General features: G+C 42.4%; 1 long non-coding RNA gene across 1 annotated transcript in view; it reads left to right on the forward strand.

Moving 5' to 3' along the window:
- LOC129821711 (uncharacterized) overlaps positions 1–11,688 on the forward strand; it is a 31,261-nt gene extending 19,573 nt beyond the window's left edge. The window contains exon 5 of the long non-coding RNA XR_008754396.1: positions 9,746–11,688. This is a non-coding gene — a long non-coding RNA (uncharacterized LOC129821711). The remainder of the gene's footprint in view (positions 1–9,745) is intronic.
- The last annotated feature ends 415 nt before the right edge of the window (positions 11,689–12,103 follow it).

Consider the following 12,103-nt stretch of genomic DNA (forward strand, 5'->3'; position numbering starts at 1 on the left):
GCTCGTCGTCCTCACCAGGATCTTGACTTGACTGCAGTTCAGCGTCGTAACCGACTTCAGTGGGAAAATGCTCACCTTTGACGGCCACTGTCACGCTGGAGAAGTGTGCTCTTCATGGATTACTCCCGGTTTCAACTGTAACTGGTATGGTGTCGTGCGGCTTGCTGATGTCAATGTTGTGAACAGAGTGCCCCATGGTGGCGATGGGGTTATGCTATGGGCAGGCATAAGCTACAGACAACGAACACAATTCTGCTGATATCCACAGAAATATTGATTCAAATCTTGATTTGATCTCATCTCTTGCTTTGTATTCTTTGGTGATTCCTCTAGGTTGTCCTATTGCATCTAAATAAACTTTGTGGTCAGATTAATATTCCCTCCCTACTTATGTTTTGAAGTTTGTTGCTTAGTATCACTAGGATTCAATTCGGTGACAGTATCTGTTGAATCAACCTAACCCTTGCAAAGGCCTGTCCATCCTTTTGGTAATGTTGCCCTTAATTTTTGCCCTCCACATATCCAGAGGAAATCTGCCACTACCACAGTCTGTTCTTCATATGGTGCAATTAATGGTAATGCTGGAGTTTGATTTTGACAATTATCATGAGTAATTACTTTTCCCACCCAACTCCCAGATGCTATATACGTAGCCCTTTCTGGAGTGTCTGCATTTCAAATGGTGTCCTTAGTTAAGTGCAATGTGGTCTCACATTTGCCTTTAAACTTCCCCATCTCATGCTGTCCTTCTGTGATGTTAAAACATTCATATGGTTGTTTATAATCTATTCGATACTCAAATGGGGCCTCTAACTTCTGTGCTTCCACCCGTATATCCAATTCTTGACACCATTTTCCCCAGCCAGTTTAGTTGTAAAATCTTTGATAATATGGATTACTCAAATATTTTTATTTTATTTATTTCACCTTTATTGAACCAGGTAGGACAGTTGAGAACAAGTTCTCATTTACAACTGCAACCTGGCCAAGATAAAGCAAAGCAGTCCGACATAAACAACAACACAGAGTTACACATAGAATAAACAAACGTACAGTCAATAACACAATAGAAAAAGTATATATATAGTGTGTGCAAATGGCGTGAGGAGGTAAGGCAATAAATAGGTCATAGTAGTGAAGTAATTATAATTTAGCAAATTAACACGGGAGTAATAGATGTGCAGATGGTGATGTGCAAGTAGAAATACTGGTGTGCAAAAGATCCAAAAAGTTAATAAAATCAATATGGGGATGAGGTAGGTAGATGGGATGTGCTATTTACAGATGGGCTGTGTTCAGATGCAGCGATCGGTAAGCTGCTCAGATAGCTGATGCTTACAGTTGGTGAGGGAGATATAAGTCTCCAACTTCAGCAATTTTTGCAATTCGTTCCAGTCATTGGCAGCAGAGAACTGGAAGGAAAGGCAGCCAAAGGAGGTGTTGGCTTTGGGGATGACCAGTCGCAAGAGCGACATCGTTGATATATACAGAGAAAAGAGTCAGCCCGAGAATTGAACCCTGTGGTACCCCCCCATAGAGACTGCCAGAGGTCCGGACAACAGGCGCTCCAATTTGACACACTGAACTCTATCTGAGAAGTAGTTGGTGAACCAGGCGAGGCAGTCATTTGAGAAACCAAGGCTGTTGAGTCTGCGGATAAGAATACAGTGATTGACAGAGTCGGAAGCCTTGGCCAGGTCGATGAAGACGGCTGCACAGTACTGTCTTTTATCGATGGCAGTTATGGTATTGTTTAGTATCATGCCGTTTAGTAGCAAATATGACAAAAATTCAGCTGGACAATAAGGCCTTTCTGATCTTCTCAAATAACATAGGTTTTTATTAGAGTCAACACAGTTCCTATAATGATAAAGATTAGGTACTACCACTAATTCTTTCAGTGGAGAGGGCGCACACAATAAGCAATTTGTCGGTCTTAATTTAGGTGCTGTATATTGAGCCTATTCATACCATTTATTTTTTTCTACTTCCTCCAAAGATTTGTCCTTGTACAGTTCTGGGGTTGAATTACCGATTGGGGTTACAGTCTCCTTTTCTCGACTTAGACTGCTGGGATTGGTTAGAAGGTTCCAAATGTTTTGGAGGAACCCAACTTATTCTGATGTTTCTGGCTTATTCATAATGGCAGTGGACAGTAGCTGGGTTGTTACTGCTGTTGTTTTTACTGCAGCCGTTGCTGCTGTTGCTTTTGCTTCAGTCATATCCCTTCTCTGTCTTATCAGGGGCTCTAGAGTGGGGTCAATATGGATGATAGTTCAGTCACGATGCTATGCGGTTCTACACACCGTGTCTCCAGTGCGCCTTCACAGCCCAGTGCGTCCTGTGCAGCGCCCCGCACTTGCCGGGCTAAGGTGAGCATCTAGCCAGGACGGGTTGTGCCAGCTCTACTCTCCAGACCTCCAGTGCGCCTCCACAGTCCAGTACGTCCTATGCCTCCTCCCCGCACTCGCCCTGAGGTGCGTGTCATCAGCCCGGTGCCACCTGTAATGAGACCACGTCAGGCCTCCAGTGCGCCTCCACAGTCCAGAGCTTACGGCAACAGTTCCCAGTCCAGAGCTTCCGGCGACAGTCCCCAGTCCAGAGCTTCCGGCCACAGTTCCCAGTCCAGAGCCTCCGGCGACAGTTCCCAGTCCAGAGCTTCTGGTGATGTTTCACAGTCCGGAACCTCCGACGACGGTCCACAGTCCAGAACCTCCGACGACGGTCCACAGTCCGGAACCTCCGACGACGTTCCACAGTCCGGAACCTCCTGAGAAGGTCCACAGTCCGGAACCTCCTGAGACGGTCCACAGTCCGGAACCTCCTGAGACGGTCCACAGTCCTGAACCTCCTGAGACGGTCCACAGTCCGGAACCTCCTGAGACGGTCCACAGTCCGGAACCTCCTGAGACAGCCCACAGTAGGGAACCTCCTGAGACGGTCCGCATTCCAGAGTCTCCAGTGACGGTCTGCAGTCCGGCGACGATCCACAGTCCGGAGCCTCCGGCAACGATCCACGGTCCGGTTCCTCCGGCAATGATCTACGGTCCGGAGCCTCCGTCGATGATCCACGGTCCGGTTCCATGGAAGCGGAGGGATCAGCAAGTGGAGTGGGGTCTACGCCCCGAACCGGAGCCGCCACCGAGGCTAGATGCCCACCCGAACCCTCCCTCATAGAGTCAGGTTTTGAGTCCGCACCTTTGGGGGGGGGGGGGGGGGGTACTGTCACGCCCTGACCTTAGAGAGCCTATTATTTCATTACTCCAGATATAACAAACTGACCCAAGCCCCCCGACACATAAACTACTGCAGCATAAATACTGAAGGCTGAGAAAGGAGGCGTCATGAGACACTGTGGCCCCATCCGATGATACCCCCGGACAGGTCCAAACAGGAAGGATATAACCCCACCCACTTTGCCAAAGCACAGCCCCCACACCACTAGAGGGATATCTTCAACCACCAACCTACCATCCTGAGACAAGGCCGAGACTGAATATAGACTGAATTCAACAGGAAGGCCAAGTTCTGTCTTAGATTCCTTGCACGGGGGCTCCAATATGTCGTGACTTTACTTTCATTAATCTGATGACTGTTATTTATTTAATCAACTAACTATGTTTAATTGTTACCCGATTAAATTAATCATGTTACAATTATCTCATTAGGATTTGAGGCACCACGGAAGAGGTTGTTTAAAGAGTTACAATCTCCTGAATTAATCTCTAAAGGTCTTAAACTATCACATCCAAAAAACAGTCAACATATTAATCATTACCTCTTATCATATAATCATTCTGAACAGTCATAACCTCATGCATCTGTAAAAAAAAACAGCCTTACTCATGATTCAGTACTACACAAATTGGTTTAATTATTGATTTACTAGCTAACTAAATAATTACACAGAATAAACATACACCCTTTACATGAGACAACAGTCCCTAGTGGACTGACACAATATGATGGCTTGTTACAACAGAGAGGGGGGGGGGGGGGTGACAGAGAGAGAGAGAGGGACACTTATCATTTACACATTTCAGAACTATTCTAACATTACATTTACATTTACATTTAAGTCATTTAGCAGACGCTCTTATCCAGAGCGACTTACAAATTGGACATTAACCTCTAACGAGTCACCCTCCCGAATCCGGGATCCTCCTCATCAAAAAAGCTGACTAGCATAGCCTAGCCTAACGGGACAGGGATATTATATAATATAATTTCATGAAATCACAAGTCCAATACAGCAAATGAAAGATAAACATCTTGTGAATCCAGCCATCATTTCCGATTTTTAAAATGTTTTACAGCGAAAACACAATATGTATTTATATTAGCTCACCACAATAGCCAAACACACAACGCCATGTTTTCACCATGTTTCCACCGCATAGGTAGCTTTCACAAAACCCACAAATAGAGATAAAATTAATCACTAACCTTGAACAACTTCATCAGATGACAGTCTTATAACAGCATGTTATACAATACATTTATGTTTTGTTCGAAAATGTGCATATTTAAGAGCTGCAAATTGTGTTTTTACATTGTGAATACGTAGCCACAATGCACCAAAATGTCCGGAGATATTTTGTACAGTCACCTAATCTAACCAAAGAACTCATCATAAACTTTACTAAAAAATACATGTTGTACAGCAAATGAAAGATACACTGGTTCTTAATGCAACCGCTGGGTTAGATTTAAAAAAAAAACTTTAGTACAACATACAGCATACAATATTGTGAGACAGCGCTCACCTATTCTCCGCCTTGTTGGAGCCAACATATTCCACAAAAATACAAAATAACATCATAAATATTCTCTTACCTTTGTTGATCTTCCATCAGAATGTTGTGCAAGGAGTCCTAGTTCCAGAATAAATCGTTGTTTGGTTTTAGAATGTCCATTTCTTCTGTCGAATTTGGCTAGCCACGTGGAGCTCACGTGTCCAAGAAATGTTTGCGCATGGAACGAAAAATTCCAAAAGTCCCAATAAACGTTGAATAAACTTGTCAAACTCGATTGAAAAATCCTACTTTATGATGTTTTTCTCATATGTATCCAATAAAATCAGAGCCGGAGCATTTCGTTGTGTAAACCGAACGCATTTCAGAAGACAATTTTAGGTTCCCTTGTGCGCAGCTGACTACTGACAAAAGAGCGGACCTGTCACTCCAAAAGCTCTCATTCGGCCTCACATCAAGCTAGACACCCCATTCAACCTTCTACTGCCTGTTGACATCTAGTGGAAGGCGTATGAAGTGCATACAGATCCATAAATATAAGCCAGTTGAATAGGCAGGCCCTGACACAGAGCCCCATTTTCAGAGTTTTCACTTCTTGTTTGGAAGTTTGCTGCCAAATTAGTTCTGTTTTACTCACAGATATAATTCAAACAGTTTTAGAAACTTCAGAGTGTTTTCTATCCAGTAGTAATAATAATATGCATATTGTATGATCTAGAACAGAGTACGAGGCCGTTTAATTTGGGCACGATTTTTTCCCAAAGTGAAAACAGCGCCCCCTATTAATCATATTCTTTGCACATGAACCGCCACCTGTTTTCAATAAGAAATCATGAATGTATTTTCCTGTGTGTACCTTTGTTCGCCATTTATCTCTGTCCGAACCAGGCCTTTCCTGGTTTAATGTTAATCTTTGTTGGCAATCCTTTTATGCACTCTGGACAAAAGGGACAGTTCTGTCAGTCTGACACGCTCTCTGACCTTACTCGGGGAGTGGCTACTTACTATGAACAGTTTATAGGAGACAGATTCTCTTACACCTCCTAAAAAAAATTTTTTTAATGACATCACAAAATAAAAACCAATATGACATTAGTTTTCTATAGCTCCCCACTGACCGTTCCCCACATTCTTATGATATAAATATTGTTCCAGTGTCCACTTTTGACCATGTTAGAGTTTCGGCGGGAAAAGCCTGTTAACAAAGGCATTCCTTTTGTTCATACTGGAGGAGAGAAAGAGGCCCCTGCTGTAATTTACAAGAGGGTGTGAACTGTCGACCATCCAGTAAATCCCTTCCCCCCCTCTGTGGGCGAGAGAGGCCTGGTTACTGCCATCCCCCTCCAGTCTGATCTGACCCATTCTGATCCTCACAGGACAGTCATGACTAAATGTATTCAGTAAGCAACAAATATCAACATACTGTACTAGGCTCACCCATGTTGGGAATGTATCATCTAATGCGCAATTGCGCCTTGTCGCGCCATTTGTTCATTTTGGAATAGCCTGTCCCCCTTATAGATTTATCAGCTGTTGTCAAAAACACTTGGGTCTGAAAATAAGATTCTCTTCCTCAATAGCATACAACGTATTCCTACCACATGTAGATGAAAAGCCGAATTGAATATGACATCCTGGCATTTAAAGCATACATACTTTAAAACGTTGTATTTTCACATATATTATCAACCTACTATCAACCTACTACTACGCAAATTTGGATATTTGGACACGACCACAGTAATTCATATTGATGAATGTCTGTGCTGAAAACAAACATCAAATGAGCAGTTAATTAATTAACGCCCATATTATTATTATTTGGTGTCAAAAATAGTTATTTAGAGCCTTGAGATACAGAAGCACACTCCCAGGTTTGTATTCACTCCCGAGTGAAGTTCCCCTTGATACAGATCTAGGATCAGCTTCCTCTCCCTAAATCCTAACCGTAACCATTGGTGGGGGAAATTAGAAACTGACCCAAGATCACCTTACACACTCTTGCCTGTATCTGGCTGATCTGGGGTGTAACCATTATTCCATTAGTCCACTAAAACAAGAGGTTCTATTGGACAAATTCAGGTAGGTCCATCCCGTTTCTTTTGCTTCCACTTAAGAAACATTTTGTAACAGAATCGGAGGAATGAATACATCCCCTGATCACCCGCACACTCAGTTTACTTTCCTAGCAGCCACAAAAGGCATCATCACTTTTCTTGTTGTATAATTCCTTCTCGCATCTATGCACTCTCATTCTCAACATTTCCATTCGCTTGTGGACTTCAGTGCACAGCACAACAGCTGTCTGTGACCTGGCGAAAAAAAACTCTCCAAGCGAAAGCTTCATACCAAGACCAGACGGAGAGCACACATTACACCGGTTTTACGTTCTCTGCACTGGCTGCCTGTGAGTTAGAATTAATTTGAAGGTTCTTCTATTGGTAGGTCCCAGTAGATCCCTCAGGTCCTCTGGCACTGGCTTTTTAACTATTCCAAAGAATAGGACCAAGATGCATGGAGAGCCAGCCTTTAGTAATTATGCCTCCAACCTCTGGAATAGCCTGCCAGAGTATATAAGCAGGGCCAAAACTTTGGACAGATCTTAAAACACACCTTTTTAGCTTTGCTTTTCCTTAGTTTATTTTTATAGTGTTTCAGTTTTTATTGTTATTGTTTAATTTTTTTATGCACTTTTGTTTGTTGTGGTAAATATTTCAGTTTTTCTTTGCATAGTTTTTTTATAAATTTTTTCCTGTGAAGCACATTGCGTTGGGGGGACCAGGGTTCAATTCCCACGGGGGGACCAGGATGAACATGTATGAACTTTCCAATTTGTAAGTCGCTCTGGATAAGAGCGTCTGCTAAATGACTTAAATGTAAATGTAAAATGTATTCCATGTTTGAAATGTGCTGTGTAAATAAAGCTTGATTTGTTTTGACCAAAACGTTAACCGCTACACAGCCTATCGTTGACACCATATTAGTTAACATCATAGTCAACATAGATACTAGAACTAACGCGTTAGTAAACCCACAATCCAATCCATGTGTATAATCACGCAGTACAGTGCACAGCAAGCAGTTTAGCAGTTACACCGGCGGGCCCTGTGGCAATAAATGAATAAAACCGAAAGCATAGCTTTACTTGGAAGAGTTGCATTGTTGGATAGCATTAGCCAGCTAGCTAACATAAATAGCATTCCTCTGTTTGAGTCAAATGTGAGTAGGCTAAATTAGCTGCATCAGCTAGCTAAGTAAGTATAAGGTAAACTAAGAAGAATCAAATAAAAAAAATTGACACATACACATATTTTGCAGGTGTTATCACAGGTGCAGCAAAATGCTTATGTTTCTAGCTCCAACAGTTCCTCTGTCTGTGTTCTTTTGTGTTCTTAATCTTTTATTTTTATTGGCCAGTCTGAGATATGGCTTTTTCTTTGCAACTCTGCCTAGAAGGCCAGCATCCCGGAGTCGCCTCTTCACTGTTGACGTTAAGACTGGTGTTTTGTGGGTACTATTTATTAATGAAGCTGTCAGTTGAAGACTTGTGAGGAATCTGTTTCTCAAACTAGACACTGTAATGTACTTGTCCTCTTGCTCAGTTGTGCACCGGGGCCTCCTACTCCTCTTTCTATTCTGGTTAGAGACAGTTTGAGTTTTTCTGTGAAGGGAGTAGTATATAGCGTTGATCTTCAGTTTCTTGGCAATTTCTCGTATGGAATAGCCTTCATTTCTCAGAACAAGAATAGACTGACGAGTTTCAGAAGAAAGTTATTTATTTCTAGCCATTTTGAGCCTGTAATCGAACCCACAAATGCTGATGCTCAACTAGTCTAAAGAAGGCCAGTTGTATTGCTTCTTTAAATTGAACAGTTTTCAGCTGTGCAAACATAATTGCAAAAGTGTTTTCTAATGATCAATTAGCATTTTAAAATTATAAACTTGGATTAGCTAACACAACGTGCCATTGGAACACAGGAGTGATGGTTGCTTGTATTGGGCCTCTGTATGCCTATGTAGACATTCCATGAAAAATCAGCCGTTTCCAGCTACAATATTAATTTCCAACATCAACAATGTCTACACTGTATTTCTGATCAATTTGATGTTATTTTAATGGACAAAAAATGTGCTTTTCCTTTAAAAACAAGGACATTTCTAAATGACCCCAAACTTTTGAATGGTAGTGTATGTTTATGATGGTGTGTATAGATAATATGGACAGTGTAAGAATAGCAAAGGTGTGACAAGCAGTAATTATATAGGATGAGCCTTGACTATAATACAGTATATAATATATTCCTATAATCCACAATGGGTAAAGCAGTATGTAAACATAATTAAATTGACCAGTGTTCAATGACTATATACGTAGGGCAGCAGTCTCTGAGGTGCAGGGTAGAGGTAGCTGGCTGGTAGCTGGTAGCTGGCTATTAACAGTGACTAAGTTCAGGGCAGGGTCATTTTTTTAAGGAACTAATTTGATCAAAACTGTTCAGCTATTGTCTTTCTCTCTGTTTGAGTCAACTACTCACAACATATGCACTGCAGTGCTAACTAGCTGTATATAATTATTTCAGCACTAGACCATGGTGCTACCCCAGAGGGTGCTGTTGAGGCTACTGTAGATCTTCATTTCAAAACGGTGTGCTTTAATCATTTATTTGGTGACATTAATATATTTTGTATCATTTTATCTAGCAGGATAACTTTATCAAATGTTTCACTATTTTTATTTTTATGAAATTCACTGAGTAGGATGGTCCTCCCCTTCCTCCTCTGAAGAAACTCCACAGACACACACACACACCATGCATCCTCCTCCCTCCCTTTATATACTACTTGTTTCTCATCCATACAAGGAAACCTACTTATTAACCCTGACTTATAATTATAAATTGCAGAGTGCCCAAAAGTGTTAAACAGACACTATGGCAGAGGGCCTGTGAAAAGAGTGTCTGTGAAAAGATACTATGGGATTGTTTCCTCAGGTATCCAAGGTGAGCAGGGGACTCCGGGATCCAAAGGCTCCCAAGGCCCTCCAGGTCCCTACTTTGCCGGGCCAATAGAGGACGGCTTCCTATTCACCCGTCACAGTCAGAACGTGCCACAGTGCCCAGGGGGCAGCAACCTCATCTACCCCGGATACTCCCTCCTGTTCATCAAAGGCAACAACAGAGGCCAAGGCCAGAATCTGGGTATGAGTTTACACACACATGTGCATGCACATCCATCCATGGATGTACATATAAATACATATACATAGGCATGCAGACATTTATGCACACACAACCACACACACACACAACCACACATACATGCACACACACAGATATTCATGCACATACCATATATAACTCAAAAACACACACACACACACACAGTCTCCGAAGAAGAACGCAATCCCTGCTGTTCTATCCGATAACATAACAACGGTTCCGTCTCCTGGATATGCTGCTTTCTGCCCAATAGAAATACATTGATTCTATTTCTCTAGTTTGCCCGCTGTCCAGGTACACTGGGGAGCTGTCAGCCTCGTTTCTCTACCACGCCCTTCTTATTATCCAACACGGACAGCACGAGCCACTAAGCCTCCTACAAAGACTACTCCTACCGGCTGTCCACGGATGAGGCCATGCATCGCTTGTTATGGCCCTTATCTCTGGTGACTCACTGGAGAGATATGTCAGCAGATTCTGCTCTAGTATACACTGGTTTGAACAGATTGTCCTAGACATAACACAGGAAGGAACTCCAGTGTCACTCTATAAGTAAATATGGGTCTGCCCTGATAGCTGGGAATCCCCACTCTGCTGGGTAAAATGCCCCTGAGGGGATGTATTGAATTGTGAATTGAATTGAATTACAGTTGCAAAATTCCAGAAACTTTGCCAAAATCCAGAAATCCCGTTTGGAATATTCCTGTAATCAGAAAGGAATTAGCAGGACATCTGGAATCCTCCAACCAAGATTTTTGGAAAACCTGGGAATTTTGAGAAAGTTACTCACTCCACGCTAGCTTGAATTTTGCAACCCTAAATTGAATTGAATTAATGAAAAATGTTGCTGGCTTGACAAGTTTCCTTGTCTGCCCAAGCATGCTCTTCAGAGTCAATGTGATGTATGTTTATTTAAAAAAATGTAACTGCCAAATTATATCAATCAATCATACCGTATTTGCGCTATATGGGCTGGCTCTGTCTTTGTGCTGCCTACTCTTTTGTCATGGTAGGAACTACAGTCTGAGAAAGAGGAACTCCTGTATGGATGGGTTAATTCAGTAGCTGAATGGAATGCAAGTACATTTTAACCTTAACAAATGTTTTACCTGATCAGGAAAACATCAAGGCCTGGAAGAACTCTGGGCCATAGTATAATGGCGGTTCATTAGTAACTGAAAACTATGCTTACTTGCTTATGGCGATGCCATACCAATAGAGAGGTTTGAGGAGTGTGCCAGCAACTGGAAGGTTGCCTGTTTGAATCCCATGTGTGATAGGGGAAAATCTGTTCGAGAGTGGGCCTGAGGGTTGCTGCCCTCAGTGTCCTAGATGCCATCACCTGCGGTTGTACCTGTGAGCAAGACACTTAACCCCTAAACTGCTCAACGGGCACTGCACTAGTAGCTGCCTACTACTCAACCCTCTTCAACCAAGGGCTGGATTCAATTCGTAGTCCTGAAGTTCGGCGTTACAGCGTGATTCAAATTTAAAGGCAATGTCTCCGCGCTAGTGGAGTCTGTATTCACAGTAAATGCTGCATATGTCGGGCTCAATTGGAAATTACCTTTAAATGTTGATTGCCCAATCAATCTGTAACGCTTCAGCGTTATGTGTGTATGTGTGTGTGTGTATGTGTGTGTGTGTGTGTCAGAGTGGTTGGGCACAGCAGAAGACCAATTACCATTTTGTGCAATCAGTCTGTAAGGCCTCCTGCAGGGACGGGGGCTGGGATAAAAAAATATATATATATATATATATATACAGTGGGGCAAAAAAGTATTTAGTCAGCCACCAATTGTGCAAGTTCTCCCACTTAAAAAGATGAGAGGCCTGTAATTTTCATCATAGGTACACTTCACCTATGACAGATAAAATGAGAAAAAAAAATACAGAAAATCACATTGTAGGATTTTTAATGAATTTATTTGCAAATCAGTGATGTTTTGGGGCTGTTGCTGGGCGACACGGACTTTCAACTCCCTCCAAAGATTTTCTATGGGGTTGAGATCTGGAGACTAGCTAGGCCACTCCAGGACCTTGAAATGCTTCTTATGAAGCGACTCCTCCGTTGCCCAGGCGGTGTGTTTGTGAGACCCAGCCACGTTTCATCTTCAATGCCCTTGCTGA

This window comes from Salvelinus fontinalis, chromosome 24 (genome assembly GCF_029448725.1).
Source record: "Salvelinus fontinalis isolate EN_2023a chromosome 24, ASM2944872v1, whole genome shotgun sequence".
Classification (NCBI taxonomy): domain Eukaryota; kingdom Metazoa; phylum Chordata; class Actinopteri; order Salmoniformes; family Salmonidae; genus Salvelinus; species Salvelinus fontinalis.